This window comes from Stegodyphus dumicola, chromosome 4 (genome assembly GCF_044657685.1).
Source record: "Stegodyphus dumicola isolate Sdum_Otavi_A_Nest chromosome 4, ASM4465768v1".
NCBI lineage: Eukaryota > Metazoa > Arthropoda > Arachnida > Araneae > Eresidae > Stegodyphus > Stegodyphus dumicola.
Genome location: NC_140771.1, coordinates 39374385 through 39392549, shown reverse-complemented (window position 1 = coordinate 39392549; position 18165 = coordinate 39374385). Strand labels below are relative to the sequence as shown.

General features: G+C 30.9%; 1 protein-coding gene across 1 annotated transcript in view; it reads left to right on the top strand.

Moving 5' to 3' along the window:
* The first annotated feature begins 2706 nt into the window (after nt 1-2706).
* The window catches only part of LOC118195957 (complexin-like), a 980726-nt gene continuing 965267 nt past the window's right edge, over nt 2707-18165 (top strand). Inside the window, exon 1 of the mRNA XM_085814740.1 lies at nt 2707-2908. The gene's annotated coding sequence lies outside the window, so the exon portion shown is untranslated. The remainder of the gene's footprint in view (nt 2909-18165) is intronic.

Sequence of the window (18165 nt, the reverse complement as noted above, 5' to 3'; positions counted from 1 at the left end):
TATCTAATATATATATATGAGTAATACATAAATACATATATGTATACAATATATATATATATATATGAGTAATACATATATATATATATATAGTAATTTTCGTAAGTATTGTCTTTTATCATAGGCACATATATATGTAACCTAGTCTGCGATAAAAAGTAATATTTACGAAGAATTGGTAACTGATACATGATTCTAAGGCTCCCATTTATTATTTATTCAGAGTCTAAAATTATATTAAAAATACATAAGTTCTCTTTTAAGTTTATTTTTTTAATGTCAGCTTTTTATATGCTTTACTTCTTTTATGCTTGTTTGGATATTTAAATTTACATGTCATCACATAGGTTAAAAAATAACTAAGTAACTGTCAATTTTATTCTGAGAGGCAATATAGATTTAAAATAAATAAAAAAATACGCTACCTCGAGTAAAAGAAAATGTTAGTGTGAAGAGTAAGAAAGATACTTACAACATTTAGTACATTTGTTCAACAAAAGTTATGTTTACAGTGATAGCAGAGTTTGTTATTTCAGAAGGTACAAACGAATATTGCTCGCTGAAAAGAAAAATCATTGTTTTCATTAGTTAAGGGAAGCTGGAGGTTTACAGAGGCGCTCTCAGGTAAAAGTTTATTTTCGTTAAACTAAGGGAAAGTACCTCACTGAAAGCAGATCAAATTAGTGTTAAAGTGGGGTAAATCTCAAGTTTTGTTTCTTATATTTCAAGAAAATAATTTAATTTGGGTTGCTAAATCATAGCTTAATAATGAAAATGCATGCTAATTTTGGACTTTGGAATTTTAAATGAACGAAATTTGGTAACGATGTCTCAAAAATGGCTAGAACATGTGAGTAGTCTAATATGATTTTTTTTTCTTTTTTTAACTTAGCAAGTAAGCTGAATGAGCTTTCCATTACAATTACTCTCTATGATCGACGCACCAAGAATGATTAATGCAAATTGGACACAAATGATATGCATACAGGTTTCTATGGAAAATGAAAAATTTATAACATTTTCTGAATATTCGACTTTTGGCGCAAGCCTAACTTCATTTAATACGGAAGTTGTAAAACTGCTCTGTAATTCAATTCGGAAGCCTTTGGAAATAGAAAAGGAAATGAAGAAAACTATTTCATAATTTAAGCAGTTAAATATATAATAATATTATATCAGCTGATCAAAATTCTCCAGTCGTACAAGCTATATATGTGCGTGCAAAAATATTTTTCTGAATTCCTTTAATTATATATACGTGCATCTTGAAATGTGTCTAAATTATTAAGGTAATAAATATACTCAAAGACAATTGACCTCAAATATTAACCGTCAGGTGCGTTTTAAAATTATGATGAGGGAAATACCTTTTCATGGCATTTTTAGAAATTCTGTGCACTATTAAGTGCACTATTAGTGCCTAATTCCTGGCAGTTAGTGAGCTAAAACAGTTATGATAATGTGATATCACATATTGTAGTCTCTTGCAAGAGAAGTTAACCACCAGGCTCTTCAGCAAATTCTTCACATAATATTATTTCATTCAGTTGTTCTCGCCTTTAAATTAAATCTGACACCATTCTATAACATTTGAAAAGAAATATTTTAAATAGACAATTATATTTTCTTGCTTAAGAAAGCCAAACTTTAATATGCTTACACACTTAAGGAAATCAAAATATTATTCTAGTCTTTCTTACTGTTGCCAAACTACAAAAACAAAACTCCGTCTAAAATAACAGAAAACAATGGCTGCTGAATATCGTTAACAAATATAAATCATGGAACTCACAACATAATGTTCAGGAATATCATCTAAACGACTAATATATTTCATTTTGTGCTTATTCCGTCCTTTATCTTAATTTCCAGTGCTATTTATTCACTGCATTGTCACTTTATGCAGACCTTTTCATGATTATTATAGGTTATGCGGTGGATTTCACCGAAATTTTGGTTTGTTGTTCAAAACGTTTAATTTCAAAGCGAGTCTTATACTTAGCCGGAGCACCGATTACCTTAACAAAATTTACACCCACAATGTGCAAATTGGAATAAATGAAACAAAGAGTTACAGGGATAAATGCCGTAATATAGTATGTATTTAACTTTTAAATGTATTAAAATATATTATTCATTTTTATTTTTATTTCAAAGCTTAAATGAATTATAAAAAAAAAAAAAAAAAAAAAAAAAAAAAAAAAAAAAAAACTATTTGGAATTATTTTTAGTTTACAACACAAATATCCTTTTTTATGTAATAAGATTTATCCGACTAGCTTTATCGGTAACCCATAAGTTACAAACACACTTTTAAAATACAATACTTCCAGCTTTCTAAAGATATCGTAACGAAGTAAATATTAATCATAACATAGCAAACAAAGCAATGTTTTGCTAAAGACGACACTTCTGACAGTTTTCGAAAATATTTTTGAAGTTGTATCGGATTCTGATGTGCTATTATTCAATCATTTATTCAAGTGGAATAACTGAAGCTCTAACAAATTCCATAACTAGTTTTCGAGAAAGAATAGTTTTAAATCAAAGTTAAAAACTACTGAACACTCTTTACTTGATGGAACTTCGTAGCTCTCAAGCAAGCCGATAGATGGCGTTCCCTCATCCAAACATTGGATCCTCAACATTCGGTAGACGTCGGTAAAAATCGATGCGCTGTTCTGAGTCAGGGAAGGCCAATGTACTGGTAGGGCGACGGTTATAAACGCTTAACTACAACTGCCAGCCCCTCCCCCCTTCTACAACTTACGAAAAAGTGAGCGATCGCCGCTGTGCGCTTGGCGAAACACTCTCTTATTGCAAGGCGTTATTTGCTATAATAAACACAAACGGCCGACTGTCGGAAGAAACTCCATCTGAAGGACTGACACGCATTTCCTTCGCAAAGGTAAGTGTAGCATCGACTTTTCTATGCTTAGGGAAACACGTTTGGTACTACTAAGCTATATTAAATTAAAACGCTAAACTGACAAGTGCGGGAATTTTTTTCTGTGGTAAATTACGATCCTAAATTCATGAACAATATTAAAATGAAGGAGGAAGTAGGCTGGCCTTGACCTAGAGGTGACGGTAAGGTAAATGCCAAAGAGCCGGTGGGGCGAACACACCATCCGTGGAGCGGTTGAGGGGAGGGATCATCCACATCGCGCGCGCTGACTTCTGGGAGTTATGCACTCAGCTGGCTTGGAAAAGACTCCTAGCGGTCTATTTGAAGCACGTTAGTTTCAGTAGACGAGTTTCTTTACACATATCTCACAAGTTTCAAACGTAAATTTTGCGGGAAAATTTTGTAATAAGGGACAAGTTGTAAGATTTTTCTCAAAACCGTTATAATTTAATACATGTAAAATATTACTCGACTAACAGGTAAAATAACATGACGTATTTGTTTGATTACATTAAAAATCTAACAGGGTGTTGATTAGAAGGTAATATTCAAACAAAACACGAATACGAACATTTTGGTTGACATTTATCTGTTAGTTGAAATTTTATTTAACATATTTCTTTGAAATTTTATTTAATCTATTTCTTAAAATGTTGAGCAATTTGACGAAAGTAATGTCCAAAATTGTAAATTTACTGTTTTAGTTCACTGAATTTCATTTCCATTCCGAAGAGTAATAGGATATATTTTGTAGATATTTAAGGCAAAAAAGTTTCTTCTCATGTTTTTATAAAACTTAAAATGAAATACATAAGCCTTTGTTGCATCTTTCTTTCATACTTTTACATTTACCATAAGATAAATTTCAGTTACTTTTGGTAGTTGCCTGTATAAATGCACACATGCTGACTTGAGTTCATTCAGTAGAAGACCATACTGAGTTGAAAATTTCGAAAACATTAAAAATAACTCAAAAACTACGTATACATACAAAAGCGCAAAACTGCTTAACAAATTAAGCTTCAGATTACAAAGCTGATAATCTATAAGCTAGTTTATGATTTCCACTCTGAACAGAAAAATTTAATTACAATTTTTTAATTTAAATATGCCGTGTCAAATAATGTAACAATTTTTTTCCCTTTCTGATTCTTTCATTTCGTAATTTTTAGATTAATCTTTTTGGAAATGATCATGTGTACGTGAAAAGCGGGACTAGTGCATCCAAATCAATAAAACATCTATAAATGTTTAATAAATATCGTGATATCTGGCTTTTGTATCAATGACGATTTGTGCATTTTTCAATCGTATCTGCTGTTACTATCAAAGATAGCAAAAATTTCAACTGCATGAATTATAGACAAGTTTACTAATTCAGCAGAAGATAAAACACAGTTACAATTATCCCTTTATTAGTGCGTAAATCTATTAGGTTTTGTAACAGTTAGATTCATTCATGTATATAAACATTGCGTGAATTTACAAAAGCTTGAAATAACTTGCAGAAATAAATTTTGTTTTTTTGTGGGCATTTTAATTAGTATTAATTAGTCTAGCGAATCCGGTAAACATCATTTGGATAAATACCTTATAAACGGATAAAGGACTTTTGGTTTAGTTAAATGTTTAGACAAAAGGCAGCTAAAGTTTCGTAATTTAAATTTTAAAATTTATTATAAAAATAATTTTATATGTTTCCAGAGATGTAATATATTTTAGAAATAACTGGATTTTAGCTGATATTTAAGCATTTATGATAAGTTTTGGGGTAAAAATTAAACTTGAAGTATGGATTCTTACATTATGAATGCCTAAATATACGCTAAAATTCTCTCTGTGTTTTAATCACTAAATATAGTAACCACAACTTGGGCCTAGTATTAAGTAAAAAGGAAATGTATTTATTTCAGATATCTCTGCAACCTTTCCTTTTGTTATAATTGAGAAAGCCCGTTTTTTCTCTTTCTATTTCTCATTCATTGTACATTTGGATTGCAAATTTAATGTAGCAGTTGTCTATCATTTCTGACCAGGAAACAATACTTCAACTCTGAAGAATTTGGGCCACTTCACGGCCTACGTAATTACATTGTTGGTAATGTGACTAATTTACAAACTAATGTCTAGATAAAACTTATCTTTACAGCAGACAAATTCTAAATATCATATTACAAATATTAGTATATTTCGTTACAGACGACTTACATTATAATTGTTTCTTTAATAAATATATAAGTATACTGAAAATTATACGCATAATATGGAGATTTATCCTTATTTGCTTTTCTTAAAATCTTGCAAAACTTTAAAAAAATATATATTTCGTAGCTTGTAAAACTCAACCTTTTAAATATTACCATTCAGAGTTTTCATTAAATATGTAATCTTTGTTATTATTTCATGCATTTAGTTTTATCTTTATATATATATAAATACATATAATCTACATAAATACATATAATCTGTACATATATACATATAATCTACATAAATACATATAATCTAAGAAAAGCTTATATTAAAAATCATTGAAAATATATCAGTGAGGTCTATATTTATGTGGCGAATAAAGACATAATTATTATTATATTGAATTACATATCTATTGTTAATTATAAAGCAGTGGAAAATATGAATATTGTTTAATTAATTATTTCGGATATTCTGGATGCGAGACTCATTTCCTTTAAATGTAGATAATTTTAGCTAGTATTAATAAATATTGTGTACAACCTGGTGAGATATTTTGTTGTAATGTTATCTCATTTTATGGTGATTTTCTTGCATGTTGATGAAGTCTTCCATTTTCTTAATATTGGATGTACAATATACTGTTGTAATTTTTTTCTCGCTTTTATAGCTATCATTAAAATGATTTGGGGGACATATACTTATATGAAATGTCAGTTGATAACAAATGTCCTTTTCAGTAGAGTTCAAAGAAGGTTTTACTTCAAATATAATTTTAACAGTGTTGGGTTATTCCTTTTTTCTCTCCCTCTCTCTATATACATATTTTATATATATATGTTTCGGCAGCGTAATGTAGTTTTGAAAAGTTATAAAGGTTTGGTTTGACAGTTTATTCTATAAGTGAATTTCTAAATGAAAAAAATTATTCAGTTTCGGAATGAAAAATTTCTTTCTTTCTTTATTCAAATACAGTCATTTAAATATTGTCATTTCTTTGGCTTTCATTGGCAAATGGTAAATTTATGTAACAGAACAAAAAGTAATTTTTATAAGCATATATAAGAGGTTGAATTCATGGTACTCACCGTATTATGAGTAGGAATGTTGTATCATGCACGAATGTGTTTCACAGTTTTTAAATATAAACAAAATTTAATTTTAAACATATATACATATGCTTAAAATACATACTTCCGGTTACAGTAAGTGTACGACATAGCTATGATTTCTACTGATATTAATATAGACATTATTTCATTTTTACAGTAGAAAAAACTACTTCACGAATTTTAAAGCACAAAACAAGTTGTTATTATTTTTACTATGGTAAAAATGTAACACGTGCTTTTTAAGTATTAATAAGTATATTTCACTCTATGAAAAAGTTCCATTCTGACAAAGCACACAAAATTATTTCCTCTTTATTTTGTAACGTTTATTTTGCAAATTGATCCATTGCCATTCTGAGAAAAATAAAAAACTATAGAAGAAACTATAGAACAATTTAAGAAATTTCTTTCTTTCATATTAGTCTTGTGATAAATTCTGTTGATAACATTTTCTTTCTTTTTTTCCATTTTTAAACCCTGACTGACATTGCTCAACAACTTCAAGAACTATTATGATGCATTCTTTATTCTTGAAGTGTTATGCGTTCGAAAAGTTGATTACGAACGGCTTTTTGAATTCTAAATGCATTTCATCTTTACGTTGAAAAACACTTCTTAATAAATATAAGAAAATATTACAGCATTTATATATTTTCAACGAACATTTGCTTAGAGACATGTTTACAATTCCACTGGAAATATTACTAAAAGAAATTGTGCATTTTATTCAGCCTATAAGTTATAAAATTTTATAATAAAATAATTTTTGCGTAATGCATAACATTGTTAGAACTCAAAAAAATACTCTCTACCTAGGTATACTATTTGATTAACGCTACAGATGCGACGAAATAACTTTGAAATAATTCATATTTCAATTTCGCTAACGTAATTTAAATTTTCCTTTGGTAAATTACGTGATAGAAACAAACGCCCAATTGTAAATTAAATCCATGATTAAATTTAATAAGCTACTGAAGAGAAATTACTTTTTTCAGACTTTATAAGTAAATTTAATCCCTACATTCAAGAAAAACTGAAAACGGATTCATTTTCATAAAAGTAAATTTAAAAGTGTAAAAACAATTATCATTATTAAAAATTGAGTTCGAGATGAAATAACTGATTTCGGGGAAAAAAGTAAGAAATCTGCTTTAACCTTTTAAAAAACTGCAATCTAACACTAATTCTTGTGAGAGAAACAAATAAGAACACCTGTTTCTTTACGTATTTGTTGGCTAATGAATTATAGTTCAGTAAAGACTATGCTTTAATTTCTTATTTTACTATTGAACAACATGTAAGTAATTACTAAGAGAAATAGGCAAATTTCCTTTGCTACTAAAATATTTGTGATGGGCGATGATATACGTGTTTCAGCAAATGTTTATTTCTAAAACTCATGCAAAATTAAAATAACGTACAAATGTTAACTTATTCTTAAAATCAATCAATATTCGAATAACCGAGTTCATTTTTTTATTGTTTACTCTCGTTTTCAAAAGCTAATTAAGGCCGTGACTAGGTTGAAAAAAGCTGAAAGTTCACAAATGAGAATGTTATTAGAAAACCATAAATTATGCAGGATCAAGATCATGATTCATTAAAATGAATAGTTCGTAAATTGAAAACTCCTAAAAATGCGAGTCGAGTATAAAACAAGAAAAAAAGATATATTTAGAAATGAAAGTTTTGAAAGAATAAAGGCGTTTTCTCTTTACTTGTGTGCAATGCACTGTCGTAGTGTTCATACTTTTCACATATTTATACAGATTTAAATTTTTTTTCTGTTATTGCTGTTGCTCCAAAAGAGAGATGCTGTTTTTTCAGAATTGTTACATAAAACAAAGTAATTCTTAATGTGGCCAAAATTATCTTCTTTTGTTGCAGGATTATTAAGTTGCAAAAACCAAGTGGGTTTTTCTTGATCTAGTAAAAGTTAATCCAAAACTCCTAACGCACCTGAAGCCAGTAATCTCTACTCTTGAAAGTAACAACAGAGTCAAGGAAAACTTTAACTAAACCATTTTATTCAAACCGACCTTAGAACATAAATACACTGGATAAGTTACTGGGATGCTATTAAAATTCTTTACTATGTTGTTAAGTATGCTTGCAAAAACAGTGAATGTCCGACCATTTAGTTCATGGGGTGTGATACATAAATATTGATAACAGAATGGTGAAATTATTTATTTTTAAATACAGAAATGATTATTATGAATGTTACCTTAACAAATTTTCCCCATGAGGGATGTAATGATTACCGAAGGCTGACGCCTATTCTCAACTTTAGGGTTTCAGATGGAATAACATATAAGCTTTAGTTGCTTATCTTTATCTTTATCCCTTTCTTGTGGTTTAATATCAGTCTACGTCTTTCGGTGCACCCTGGGCAGTGCTCTCGGTGATACGGCGGATAAATGCTTTCAGCCATTCCTGACAAATGCTTACGAAACAAACATCCGGCCTTTTGGGTGGATAAACTCGTCATAATTTTGTCAGGTTAAATTAAAATTTTTTCTATGTATGTCATTTCCTATATGGAGCATAGTTTTCTTAATTTTCAAATGTATTCTTTGTATCCTCATCAAGAAAATACACAACCACACTCTATTTTTAATTTTGCTTTGACTCATGCTGTTTTAGCCATTTTATTTCGGTATTGTTATTTTGGTTTTGTATTGTAATCTGTAATTTGTATATCTGTAATCTCCGTTTTCAAAAGAGACGGCAGGTTATGAACATTCAGACGCAGCTTCAGTACTCATTAGCCAGACAGTGCAAGAATTTCTGATATTTTTCAACAGAAATGAGAACTAAAAGCCAATAGTAATATATAATAACCAAAAAAATATTTTTATAGGTGTTGGCAACTGCTACACTCTTTCGCACAGTAGACTGCGTTAGCGGTTTTTTTATTAAATATACAATAAAATTTAGAACAGGTAATTAAAATTTTATGTGGCATAAAAGTCATAGTTATGTAAATACAATTTATTACGTTTTTCCTGGCGTTTTGCGACACATCTGTTAGGAAGTCTGGAATAATGAAACATGTACATAACATTTTCATTACAAACATGTAATGAAACATGCATCATTATGAGCAATCTTTCATATCACAAAATGGGTGTTAAAATAAATATTAATTATATCTGTAATACTCATTCTTAATACTTAAATTAACATTGTTTAATAATTGCATGCATAAGATTAAGAAATGAAATTTACAATATAATTCAAAATATATGTATATATAGATTTATATTGTAATATAAGTCTATATATATATATATATATATATATATATATATGTATATATATTGCAATATTTATAATGTAATATAAAAGATTTATATTGTAATATAAAATATATGCATATATAGATTTATATTGTAATATAAAATATATGTATATATAGATTTATATTGTAAAATCCAGTAGATATACTTCCGTGTGAAACCTGGAATAGTAGTAACTGCACAAGCGAAGGGTTCAAGTACCCTTTATAAAATTTACAATGCGCTAACTCGACGCTAACAAACTTCGCCTTTGCTTAGGCGGTAACTGAAAATTAGATAACGAAACTAAAAGTTTGAAGATATTAACAAGTAATAGAACTACACTACAGGGCTCAACGAGATTCCGTTACTTAAACCCCCTTCGAAACTAGTTGCAGCAAGTAATTAAGCCACGTGAATCAGCAATAAGCAAACGTATCTACGGCAGAGGTGGCGACTGTATCCGAACTCTCTTCTCCTTCCCACTGAAACTCGGCTTTTAAATACTTCCTTCAAAGTAGTAATTTGCATTTCTCCACGCGCGCTACAAAATTTAAATATCCTGGCACTGGCAATTTGGCTAATGAAGGCTTATAGGAATGTTTAAAATTAAACTTTTTATTGTATTAAAAAACATGTTTTTTAAAATAAATATAAATCCCTACAATATAAATACGTTAATCACTTACCACAGCATACGAAGCCCTAAGTCGTTTATTGTGCAGCCTGAGATGGGTGCTCTGATAGTCTCGGCTCTGAGCACACTAACCGTTCTCATTAAACATCGGTTTGCACCGATCCATATCCTTCGTGGTGTTCTAAAAGGATTCAAAGGGTCCTCGGTCCTCCTTTTAAAAGATGTGAGTCGACCAGTCTTTGGACCAGACTATGAGTCACCGACAGGAGTATGAAATCTCGTTGGAGTATGCCACATTATCTGCCATATAAGTGGATGACCTAAACCTTTCAGTAGGGTGAGGGTGGCAACAATTAGTTACCAGAACATAAAACTGCACGATTGAATTATCGCGTCTACTGAGTTTCTATGTGTATATTATGTGACAATTTCACAGTTTTAGCACAGCTAGATAATGCATATTTTAATACTTTAACAAATATAATAAATATTTTTATATCTTTATATAAATTTATCAGTTTTAAGGGGTATTAGCAACCCCTATACCACCGCAAATGTTAAATTGGCATTTTCCATGTACCTTTTCTCAAAATCTTCTGTAGATACACGCTTGAAATTGTTTGTGTTATTAAAGTATACCTGTCTGATTATACTGAAATGAGGTTTTGAAACATTTTGAATTTTAGAGTAATTTACAGAATATTTTGTTAGGCACAGTAAAATTTAGCACTTTTCTCGCACAATTTTTTTAAAATTTATTTTTTCTTAGTTTATCACAAAAAGCTCATTTCAGTAAATATTAGGAAACCTAATAAATAAGCCATAAAAATTTTAGATACCTGTGAGCAGTCGTTTCTGAGAAAAGGTACATCGAGTATAAAAAAATCACGTTTGGAGAAAAACGCGTTTCTATGTAAAAATCCTCATTGATCAAAGCAGTCGATGACAAATTAAAACTAGATTTTCCACAGTTCTAAATTTCATAGGGATTAAAGAATAGTATTTTTAGAAAGGTAAAAGTGTAGAGAATTTGAAAATGCAAAAATCCAAAATCACAATTTTTTGAAGATCTTTGGGTTCTAGCACCCCTTAAATATAGTAGTTAAAACTTTATATTATGTTATATAATGTACTAGACAGAATTACTAATCTTTTGACTGGAAAACACAACATAGTTTCACAACAACCTTTCCAAGTTGAAAGATATGAGACAATAGTTCATCATTCTGTTTGTTCTCGCAATATGAATAAATCAATCCTGTTGGATAACAGGCAAACCTTAGCAATATTTACATAAACTATACGCGTACTTTCTGATTAAGTTATTTGCTCATCTTCATAGTATATTAACGTCATTTAAAGCTAATGTAGCGCACGGAAACTCAATTATATAAACTGCGTAATTAACGTTTTCAATTAGCAATTATTTCATTCGCTCCATTTTCAGTAAGTCTCTACATTTTCATTTGTATAGGCTCCCACAATGGTACAATTAATACTCAATAACTGCTCGCGTCTCATTAAACTTAAACGTAGCGTATGATATTTTAGTCGTTTTGCAGATTTGGGTAAAACTCTTTTTAATAGTGAAATTTTCTTTCGTTTCTTAATTTAAAGAAATGTATAATGAAATTTTACCATCGTTCGTTGTAAGAATATGTATGGAATGGTACACAAATTTAAACATAATTAGTAAAATGTATTAAAAAACTTAATAAAATGAATAATTTGTAACACAGATTAGTAGATTGAGAAAATAAAATAGTCCCAGAATTATTTGATATGGAAATTTGCTCATAGCTTAAAATATGCAGTTATAAATAATGAAAGTAAGAGCAGATAAGCAATATACATTTTTATTTAAATAACATTGTAGAGACATTAGGTATTTTTGGAAGCAGAAGAGATGAAAAATGAGCAATCACCTTCGCCGGGAATCGAACCACGGATCTGTGGAATGCCGGCCCAGCGTGCAGAACCGATACACCACGAAAGCACTCTAGGAAGGCGGGTGAAATACCTGATATACTCCCCCTTTTAAAGGGCGACTGGGGTTTTTAAAGGCCCTGTCGCCAAATCATGGGTGTGGAGAGTCATCATCCACAACCCTTTTAGTTCGGGCACCACTGTAGAGACACTAGGTAATTTGGAAGCAGAAGGGAAGAAAAATGAGCAAACGCCTTCGCCAGAATCGAACCACGGACCTCTGAAATACCGGCCCAGCGTGCAGAACCACTGCACCACGAAGGCACGCTAGGAAGGCGGGAGAAATACCTTATAACATTATCGCTGGATGTAACGATACAGCAAAACACTATAGCTAATATAATTATTTTCGGACGGGAAAAATTTTATTATACAAAAATATGAGCTATAGCTTATTTAAGCTAATTTGATATTCATGATATGTGAATGCCGCACAAACGTGAAAATAAGTAATGGCCAAATTCTATCTTTGTTGACCGATAATTTTAACTATTAAAACACAGCGTGCATTGGAGAAAAAGCTCTGCTTTGATTCTAATGGCAATATACTGTTTTCGTGTGAACTCGTTTTAATGATAATTAAAATGCATGCAGCATTTTAATTATCATCAAAACGAGTAATGACTGAAATGTTTACGTATTTCTAATTTATTGTTTCAATGTTTTGCAAAAGAGAGAAATTTTAACGTGTTAGTAAATCTAAACGGCTTTAAGGCCCACCAATGGCCGAGCGGTAAAGTCGCTGAACACTGGTAGTTCGGTCCGAGGGTCGACCCCGCGAACGGGATGGCTGCATGGGCGTTTTTGTAGTTTTCTCCATATGTAATGTGTATACGAGCCAGTTTGCCTTAGAAATTCTTCGACGAAAGCATCCCTTTCCTTAGGCAGATAGCCCTAGTGTGCTTTGCCATAATTAAATAAACCAAACCAAAGCGGGGGTCGAATCTCAGCGAATGGGCGTTTTCCTGGTTTTTCACATGTGTAACGTGTATACGAGACAGTTTCCTTAGAATGACCTCCACAAAGGCATCCTTTCCCTTAGGCAAACAGCCCTCTAGATCTTTTCCATAATTAAATAAACCAGCCAACCTAATTGGGTTTAATTATAATATTTCTAATTGTTATTCTTGTTCTGTTTTTATTACATAGCTTTAGATGTTGAAGTAGTCAGTTTGTTATTAATTTAGTTTTTTAAAATACTTTTGTTGATTTTAATGTACTTGTAAATCATTCTATTACTAAAATCAGTTTTCGCTTTGTTCATAAGTGTAGTGGTCTATTTTTCTATCTGTTTACAAAGAAAGTTGTCTCAAGAGTTGAAAAGAAAATGTGGTAGAGATCGTATTAAATACTTGTTTTAATTCTTTTAAGTTACCGATATTTAGTAGTTTTTGTTTTAGGAAAAAACGAAAACATAAACAAACTACTGAATAACATCTGCTATGTATGGCGAATTATATAAAAATTATGTAGAGTCATAACTGTGTAGAATTGTGTAGAAAATTAAAATTATGTAGAGTTGTAAGTTTTTGATGCAGAAGACGTGAAAAAGCACAGTGCTATCGCCGGGATCCGAACCTCCCGAATACGCGTCGAGTGGGCTTTCACTTACACCATTAAGGCATGCGGGAAACAGGGGAAAATACTTTGTAATTTTTTTATTAGCACTAATAAAATCTAGAAATTGTGGCAAAGATCTATGCGAACGTTTAAGAAATAGGGAGACTGGCTCTATTTCTATAACATTAAAATACTAATTGTCAGAAAAATGTTGTTTTGCTTTTTAATTATTTAAGAAGTATTCATTTAAAAATTGTTTGCCTGTTTAGTTTCTTTATAACAAGTATTATTTCTTTTTTAAGTGAATACTTGCATCTTAAAAATTCTACTCGAATAACTGCTATAATTAAATTAGGAATAAGGAGAACAATAATATTCATATCAGTAATTAGATTACAGGTAATTGCTTACGAATACGAGCACAATTTCATGCACTTGAGTCATCAGAAATGGATAACAGTGAAGAGAGCTATGGGTAACTAATTAGCGAATGATACCATACATAATAAGAATGCTTATTAATATGTAGTCCTTGCGAGTTCTAATATAATAAACGGAATGTTATTCCAAAGGAATATGTTGAAACGATATATTTTATAGCATCCTAAAGGAAAGTAAATGTGGATTCTGAAACATTACAAACACCAGAGAGAAGAACAGAGCTATTGTTTACCGTATCCTAAGGAAAACTTATTCCTATCATGAAATGTAGTCACAAATACTGGAAGGAAATCTTTATATTGATTGTGTATAATTAATTGTAGAGGAGACGATTTCGAAGACATTTGTATATATTCCCTTGGGAGATTTCTTCACATAGCATCGCATATTGGACAGTCTGTTGATGGATCTATTCTGCGATATAATGGAGCTCTGTTATCATAAGCATGCATAAGGTAATTGAATCATGGCGTTTCGGATTCTTACTAGAAGTAAACAAAAGATGTTTTTGATGTAGTGCTGGTTATTTGAAACATTTTCGGACGGGCGTAAATCAATAATATTCACTCTCGTTTGAATATATTGAAGATGTATTATTGTTTTGCTGTAATCAAAAAGTGAAACATACCATATTAGTAACAGTACGATATTTGATACGAATTAATAGTGTAGTAAAATGTGTAATATTTCATATTAGTCTAAAGAGTTTGTCTTTCTTTTTCTTTGGTAGCGTAAACTAGTGTCAAAACTCACAACAGACTTGTAAGCCCATTAAAAGTAAAGTTGAGCTGTAATGCTGAACGAGCTGTCAAGTCTTTGAACAGTACCGGTCTAGGACTGGCTGCTTGGGCGTTTATGTGTTTTCCCCATGTGTAACATCTATACGATCCAGCTATCCTTAAATGTCCTTCACGAAGGCATCCCTTCTCTTAGGCAGATAGCCCTCTAGCGCTTTGTCAGAATCAAATAAATAAATCTAACCAATGCTAACACACTTTCAGCTAAATATCGCTGTGTCTGAAGATAACGACAAAGTCTTGAAAAAGTTAAAAATTGACTATTTTTTAAAGTAGAAATTTAACAGAAGAGCACGTATCTTGCTTTACAATCTCAATAAGAACTTGTGACAAGATGACTTGAAGTAAGATTCATTTAAAATGTAAATTAGTTAAGGGCTGCACAACTCAGTTCAACGCGAAGTTGCCTCACTTCAATTTCAATATGTCGAATTCAAATATTCTACAGCAAAACTGCAGAGCTCATTAATTCAGGCTATCAGAGCTGGGAGAAACATAACTTAAATACTCAATCTAATTTGCATTCTGGTGAGGAACCTAAAAGAGAAGTGACAATAAAGATCTAACTCATAAAATAAATGCTTATTCAAAATAATAGTAGCGCTTACAAATCATTTACAAAGCTATGAGTGGTACTTGCTCATCATTTCTTGTGCTGTATATCATCCTCTGTACATACTGTGACTTTCCTAAAAATTAAATATGATTTAGTAGGTATATGTTGGAAGCAATTGCTGTTGTTTATGCTCTTTACAGCTGGCCAGGCTGTATGCAGGCTGATCGTAACTTACTTTAAGAGGTGGTAGAATGCACAACAACAAACATTTTTGGTATAAGATTATATGGTTGCAAGTGACCTGCTGAGGCACAAATCCAAGACATAAGACATGAAAGAAAACCTAAATTGTCCTAAATTGTAAACCTAAATGTTCCAGTATCATTAACAAATAATTCGATACAATAATTTTTACTATTATTGTCTAAATCTGCTTTCATCACCAATAACATTTGATAGCGTCAGTGGAACGATTGCTTGTACAGAAATATCTGGAAACTCTGAGCGTGTATGGCACTGCACTCACTCTTTTGACGCTTCCAAGCTTCTTTTACTGTTGTTGGATGCTATTATAACAAATTATTGTAAATAATTCTAGAAACATTCACTTGGCTATCATGCTGCAAGTAAGTAAATTTATTTTTCTTTCTTTTTACTTCCTTGTACGAAGTAAAAAGGAAGTATTGTAATCGCGAAAAGTTTCCAGCAGCATATTTCAACGAAAATATCCATTTTGATTGCTATCGAATGCAATTTAACGATGTTTTTGCGTGACATCTGTACGTAAGAACAGAATAAAAGACTCTTTCCCCCCAAAAAAAATTATAAACTGCTTTAAATTAATTCTGAAGAGAATTTTTTGTAGGGTCTGTACGTACGTATCTCGCATAACTCAGAAACAAGTAGCCTCAAAACGTTGAAAATTTGTATATAAGACTGCTATAACATATAGATGTGCACCTCCTATTTTGGTTGAAATCGGCCGCACCAAACATATGTAGTATTTATATATATATTCGCTTTGTTATCCGGCTCAGTGATCTCACTTTCTTTACTCTTATATGTTTGTAAATTGTGCATATTTTGCTTTAAAAATGATTAAATTATGTTGTTCTTATCTTCCGGTTAAGGATTTTATGACTTATTAATCTGAAAGCAGTATTTAAAAAATCTGAAAACAGTATTTGTACAATTATCAACAATTTAACAGCTGTTTAAATGCAGTTAAGCCTAATTTTTAAGTAACATGGCGGACATATTTGTTTACATTTGAAACAGCAGAATAGTAGATATGTTGCCAATCTAGAGAGACTAAGCTTCGCAACAACAAAGATAACGCCTTCGTTTATTATTGCGAATTAAATGATACTTAAACCTTTCTGGAATTTTTTCGAGGAAATAAGTGTCTTAGATTTACTTCGTAATTTTTAATGTAGATATTTTGAGTTGTTATGTATTTTTGCCTTTCCGCGATGTGAGAACTGAATTAATTGAATGAGAAATACTGAATCGTCTGTGAAAAACTCTTTCTTTTTTGTTCTGTTTGCTTAATTTCTTTTATACATGGTTCTAGATTTATTATAATATTTGAACAGAAAATGTGGCAAGGAAAATTTTTCAAATGTTATAAATTTTGTGCATTCTGAGTTATAATATGAACGAAATATAACACTTTTAAGTGAATCTAGCGCCGGAGTGTCCCTATGGTAAACAAATATAGTTTAAGTTTAAAAGAGTGCATTTATTCTATTGTGGTTTATGCGCTATCGATGAAGTAGATTTAATTCAATACAATAAGTTTAAATGAAATGCAAGAAAAATGTGTATAATTTAATATTCCGTATAAGGAAGTCATATGGTGTACACATCAGTTTTTTTTCTTTCATGAATTTATGGCTCAAGGTGTTACTTGCGCCCATACATTCCTACTATGCTCGGCTGCAACTGTTCCTTTCATATTGGCACAACAATCTCATACAGATATTGTCAATGTTGAAAGGCCTGTATATAGCAGCAATTTAAGGGTATGAAGTATGAAGTAGAAGGCAATTTAAGGGCATTCTCAACATTAAAAAGACAAATACGCGGGAATTTATCTTCACATTAAGAATTAAAAATAATTATAATACCGTGAATTTAAAGCAAACACGTCCTCAGTGCTTAAAGGTATCTCACGAAGCAGTCTAATTCATGCTTATGAGTCGTTCATACAAGTAAAGGACTTCAAAGAAATGTATGTTCTATGGAAATTCCAGGGAAAAGCAAAAATACTTCTAGAAATGTATGCTAGAAAAAACGAATCCAGATAAAATCTAAACATCGTAGCATAGTAAAAACTGAATGATCAAATGTTAAGCAGGGATGAATATGAGAATATAATTGGATTTCATGGAAAAACTGCACCTGGGTTTCATAAGTATGGAACAGATATCGATTAAGACGCATCTAAGGGAAATATGCAAAATAACTGACTGAAAGGTTTGATGTTGATATTTGTGTTTAGACTCATATGAATTTATCCGTTTTACATTTTCGTTTTTTCAAATTATGTTTCTTCACACTTTGAATAACACTTTTCGCAGTGCTTTATAAATGATTTTGAAACATGAATTAGACTGCTTTGTGACATCCCTGCTAAAAATGCCCCGTAGAAACCCATAAAATTTTTTACGGGGAATTGGCCTACGGGTA